The sequence below is a fragment of the Trichechus manatus genome, unplaced genomic scaffold (genome assembly GCF_000243295.1).
Source record: "Trichechus manatus latirostris isolate Lorelei unplaced genomic scaffold, TriManLat1.0 scaffold00042, whole genome shotgun sequence".
Classification (NCBI taxonomy): Eukaryota; Metazoa; Chordata; class Mammalia; order Sirenia; family Trichechidae; genus Trichechus; species Trichechus manatus.
The window spans coordinates 3,882,765-3,889,334 of NW_004443978.1; positions in this window are offsets into that span (position 1 = coordinate 3,882,765).

Here is a 6,570-nt window from a genome sequence, read left to right on the forward strand (position 1 = left end):
GTCCCATTTAATCTAAATTATCGTCTGTAGGCATAGAGTTGTTCATAATGTTCCTTTGTTATCCTTTTAATAATGTCCGTGGGATCAGTAGTGACAGCGTCTCTTTCATTTCTAATACTAGTAATTTGTGTCTTATTTCTTTTTTTTTTCTTGACTAGCCTGGCTGGAGGTTTATCAATTTTATCGATCTTTTCAAAGAACCAGCTTTTGGTTTTCTCGATTTTCTCTGTTAATTTCCTGTTTTCAATATCATTGATTTCTGCTCTAATTTTTATTATAGTAAAACCTGCAAAAGCTGGAATCTGCATAAGGCGGAAACCTATCAGAGAAGGAAAAATAAATATTTTCCGCTAAGTAGAGAGCAACAGAAAAGTGATGACTGCACCCTGTCAAAGATGGAAAACTTGTAAGACCTGGAAAAACAAGGCAAACTTGTTGAGTTCTGGCTCTCACGGGTTTCACTGTATTTCTTTTTTCTGCTTACTTTGGATTTAATTTGCTCTTCTTTTTCAAGTTTCCTAAAGTGGAAGCTTAGATTATTAATTTTAGATCTCTTATCTTTTCTAATATATGCATTCAATGCTATATATTTCCTTCTAAACACTACTTTTGCCGCATCTCACAAATTTTGATAAATTGTGTTTTCGTTCAGTTCAAAATATTTTAAAATGTCTTTTGATACTTCTTTTTTGACCTGCATGTTATTTAGAAGGGTATTGTTTAATCTCCAAATATTTTGGAGAGCATATGTTGTATGATTTCTATTTTAATTTGTTAAGGTGTGTTTTATGGCCCAGGATGTGGTCTATCTTGGTGAATGTTTCATGTGAACTTGAGAAGAACGTGTAGTCTCTGTTGTTGGATGAAGTATTCTGCAAATACTTTAAATTCAGTCGATGGATGGTGCTGTCTAGTTCAACCATGTCCTTACTGATTTTCTGCCTGCTGGATCTGTCAGTTAATGATAGATGGCTGTTGAAGTCTTCCACTATAATAGTGGATTTGCCTATTTCTCTTTGCTGTTCTTTCCATTTTTGCCTCACCTATTTTAACGCTTTGTTGTTAGGTCGGTTACCGGGTGGAAACCCCAGATTCTTACTCGGCATGATTCGTATGGGCCAATAAACGAGAGACCAAGGCACCTTTATTTCGTTGTACAAGGAAAAGGAGTCAGTCGGTGCTTATTGCTGCAAAGACTGTTTGCCAAGGGCAGGAAGGCAGGTTACTTTTAAAGGAGTTTACCAGTAGAGAGTTCATACAAGTTACATCAACAACAGTCTTAATCATACTACACAGGTGCAATGGGGTTTACATGTAACCTCCAAGCAAAAGCGGATTCAAATGCAAAGCTGCAGGGGAGGTGGGCTGGAGCCCAGCAAAGGAAACAATTTTGCAGTACAGCACTGTAGAGGAGCAAGCCAGGTAAAGAATACAGCACTGTGGGGGTTCTGTCTCACTCCTTCCATTTCTTTTTTGGACATTGGTCATTCAAGACCAGTGTCCATTTTGAAGTATAGCCCAGCTCGGAGTTGTTTGGCATATTTTCAGAGATGGGCAAATATCAGACCTAGGCCTTTCATTGTGGCTACTGACCTCTTGTTGGTTTATAACTGACTATTTACTAAATATTAAAAGAAAAAGAGTGACTTTTATGCTCTTTTTATGTGAATGTCTCCCTAAAAGATATTGTCTTCCCTAAAAGGTATTTTCCAAGATTATCCTATCTATTGTCTTTATCTCAGGGCCCAGTTTATGTGTCCTTGTGAGTCCTTGTGAGCCCTTGTGGGCCCACCTCCAGCTGGATCACATTCTGTATGCTCAAGGACAGGGAATAATGATTCCAATATTATTTTCTATGTCATTCCCTGTTGTTGATTGGAGATTGGAGATAACACATCGCTGATCAATACCTGAATTTGTTGAGTTCCTAAATGGTGCCATTGCAGGCTCTTTAAACTCATGGTGCTGGTTTTCCACCGGATACCATTTGGTTCTTCACCAGAATCGTAAGAGCGATATTCTCAATTGCATTGCCGGAGTGAGCAAACTCAATGTACATCAACATTTTAGCCTAAGGCATTCTTTTGCCCTTTTAGATGTATAAGACAATAGAAGATAAATTTTATTATGCCTAATACTGTCAGGGTGCAGACTAAGAATATTACTATCCCTTGCAGTAGTGATCTAGCCCATGTACTTATTCCTGATGGTAACCAACCAAATAAATCTGATGTTTGTAAAGATGTTACAGTGTATAACCAAGTAGCTTGCTGTCTAATTCTATGTATGTCCTGTTCTACTTCTCCTGTGTTATTTATCCAAATGCAACAACAGGTATTTACTAGGCATAGACTGTACTTTCTTGGGCTAAGAAAAAAAATCTTAAGGCTATTTTGTTATGTCACCTTGGCTAATGAGGTCAGAGATTACTGTTGTGTCTTTATCTCATTAGCAACTTTGTCTGTTATTTGTCTCATAATGACTGATAAATTTCTTAAAGATTTCTCCCATTTGACTATACCATAACTAGGAATTAAAACTATCAACCATACCCTGAGTGTTGGACCAATGGATTTCTTTTTGATTCTTCATTGTATAATGTGTAACAATTTAACATTACCTTTTCAATATTTACTAGTATCATTACTATGAATATCTAAAGGTAATCTTAAAATTCTCAAAGTGCTTTGCCCATGCATTCATCAGGAATCTAAACAAGAGATTGCCCACATAAACTCACTGTCAGTTGGAAAGAGATCACTTAAAACCAGTATAGTTGGATCCATCACACATAAAGTTTATCTAGCGGAAACAGAAGGTATAGAAAAATTCATATGTGACAACCAGATTTTCATTAGAGAATTCTTCAGTTAATCTGTTTAAAACATGCTAAATGTTCTTCCCGAGGGCAAGCTGCCCCTCCTTGGTCTATCTATTAATAGTCATGGGTCACTTTCTCAGAAGCAAAAGTGTCACAAAACTGTTTTTATGGGAGAAGAACTTCTATTCAAGAGTTACAATATCTAAATCCATTAGTTAAATAATTTAGGAGAAAGGAAAATGGTTTCTTATATCTAGAAAGTATGACCCTAAAATAGCAATATTCCCACAGAAAACACATAGTTTACTTTCATTTACTCAGTCTTATATAGTTAATTTCTATTCCACATGATTTTGGATCAACTAGTCAGCTTCTGCATAAGAATTCTGGAGATCTTGATTTAGTCTAGTCACAGTCCTTTTCATAAGTCCAATATAGTCCATCTTTTTTTGTTGAGATATTCTGGTCAAATGTTTTCAGAAAATCAGCAAAGTAAAAACTTATCTGCAGATGACAAAACTTAATATGGCCATGATTAATTTATAAAACTAATACTCTTAATAGTGAAAGACCTGATAGAAATTAATTACAAGCATAATGTAAAGGCCAAATAAAGTCAGTTAAAAAAAACCAAAAAACTTTAGATAAAAATACCTCTAAATAAAACCATTAACTGTATTTTTAAAGAGCTTCAGATATAATACATAATAATCTTGAGACATAATATCAGGATATACCAAGTCAGGATATTCCAAGAATATACCAAGATTATCAAATCCTTAAATACCTAAATAGTAATAAAAGAAAACTTCATAGGTAGATGATGTGAATTCTCAGTCAAACCATTGGCTTTGATAAAGTTGCAAACAAATTAGCAATTAAGAAATAATAATAAAATTATGACATAATAGCATGCATTTGCTGTCTAATATTAGGCAAAAACACAAGAGGAAATGCTAACATATAACTTAAAGAGAATCAGGCATTTTTCTTGATTTTAACAACACCTGCCATGTAATTTATTAAATAAATTTTTTTTTTTGGTGTGGCTTTCTATAGAGTTTCAGAGTTGTTAGGAGTTTCTTATATGTCACTATGAAATAATATTTAAGTTATTTAACCAAAGATCTTAAAGTAAAAACCTTGGCTTCTTTTTTTGTTGTTTTAAAGCCATGTGGCCTTGTTTTTGGCTCAGGACTCTTATTCTAATGAGAGGCCGAACCTCTGCTTTCAAGGCAGATTACACAAAGAATAAATTAACCCTTCAACTCAGAAATCAAAGACAATTTTGTTATTTTAACAGCAAGAAACCCAATTCTTTGTTTTATATTTTACTTAATATTAAAGTTCCTAAAAATCTCATAAATTAAACCATTAAACTTTAGTCAGACAGATAAAACTTTTGACCATATCAAATAAATTTTTTTTTAATAAACCTCTTAAACGTTGTCTTTGCTGCATACCTCTTATGTTGCATCTCTTTAAACGGCAAAAATGAACACACTCATTAGCAGACCCAAATACACACACACACACACACACACACACACATATATACATATCCTTTCTCTTGTGGTATAAAAAGCAGAAGTATGTAAGCTTAAATTATGACAAATATCTATTAACTCAATTTAACATCAATAAGTTACCTAAAAGCTCTTAGAAATTAGTTTAAGACTGTATACCATAAAACATAAAACTGTTGTTGAAAGAAATGGAAGAGGCTGCACAGGCCTGCCTCATTATTTACTCCCCATTGCTAACTGCCACATTGTCTCATGATCTTGTTTCTCCAGTCTCTACAAAAGGTTTAAGATTAACCGATGCTCCTCCTTGGAGGGTAGAAAACAAGTGATAATTATCTAAGGATGAAAACCAAACAAAGCGCCCATCTTGTGACAAGAAAAACCAGTATGTCGCCACATAATCCCCAAGGATGTCACCAGATAACCCCCAAGAATACCAGTAGAAGATGAACTCATCTGAGACATCACCACCTCAAGGGGAAACTAACACAAACTTCTAAGATCCATAATCCTGTCCCTATAAAAGCCTTCGGCTGATCTCCAGTAGGGGAGATGGGTTTTTTGGAGGAATCTATTCCCCTCTGTCTCATATATATCGATATATAATAAACATCTTGCTGCTTACCTCACCCCTGTCTCGGAATTGGCTATTGCGGCAGGCGGCTCCAGTCCGCGTTATTGCGATAAGAAAGTCTGTTTAAACATTCCAAGTTTTCATTCAGCTTTTACTATTTCTCACATTTTCCCAATTTAATTTTAGCCCTTAAAGATTTTATCAACTGGCTTTAGAAGTCACAAAGTCTCTGCTCAACTGACCAATTCACTGATATGGATATAATGGTAAGTGTCTGGTTACTGTTGGAAACAATTTTCCAGGCCATTTCAGACATGTCTCATTGTGATTTCTGTATGACCTTGGAGACTGGTGGCTGGGGAACCCTGATGTTGTTCCGCTGTCTCTATTTTTTGACTCATGGTAGAAGACAATATTAGGCCATTCTGATTCATTTACCTATGTTTAAATTGTTGGAGGCATTTTGAAAGGCTATCTACCCAGTAAATACCAAAACTCTTTAGCAATTTTGTAAATTAATCCATAAACTCTTGGCTAGGGAAACTGGGGCTGGGCGGGTCATCCCAATTCATTTACATATGTTTAAGTTGACCTAGGCATTTTGAAGGGCAAAAGATAACATTTCTTTCTCTTTACTATTCTAGAACTGCTACGTTTACTTTAAGACAAAAATTATCCCTTTTCCTTAAATAAAAGACAGTTCTTATAATATCTAGCTTCAGTTACTTAGAAAGGTTTCGCCTTTAAGATTGACCTAGTATAGAATATAAAGATCTTAGTATACTTTTCAAATAGACCAATTTATATAAAAGTTTCTCCAAGCAGCTACTAAATCTAAATCATAACACAGATACAATACGCAGTTTTTCTGGACGAGGAAAGAAGTGAGGTTCTAAGACAGATTTACAGAACCAACAATTGTCAGCTGTAGCCTTTAATCTGATACAAGACAGAAACTCAGACATAACACTCTAGATCAGAAGCAAGCTCTTAGAACAAAAGGAGACAGAAAAACCACATAAATTCAGCAAACAATACCACACAAAACAAAGATATAGGGATCCTAGGTTTTTTTTTAATAGCAATTTTTGGTAAGATTGACTCAATTCAACAGGAAAAACAGATTCTACATAAAATTTAGTAACTTGTCAGAGCCTCAGATGGAGGCATATTGGACCTTTTGACAAAACCCGAGCATCAAGCAAAGTTCCCCAAAGAGGAAAAGACAACACAAATGAAAGATCATTTTCCAAAGTAGTCACTGAAATTCCAAGTTACTTCTAGTATACTCAGTTTATCGTGTTTTTAAATATGAACCCCAAACCAGTGTCTTGGTAGCAGATGGGAGAAAATCCAGGCTCATTTATGAAAGATATTAAGCAATAAGATTCAAGCTTTTGGTTTTCTTTTTTTTTTTTTTTAACTTAATTTAATTTGTTCCAATGACTAGAGACCTAGTCTCTTATTTGAGACCTTAAATATACTAGTTCCTCCAATTGGAAGCTAAAGTAACTATTGCTGATTTTAATTGTCACATTGTAATTCTTTATTAAGAAACTATATCATAAAACAGATGGAGGACTACCACAAAACAGAGCACTATTTTCCAGGTTTTCTCTGAGCCACAGAAAGAAACCTAGATGGACCGC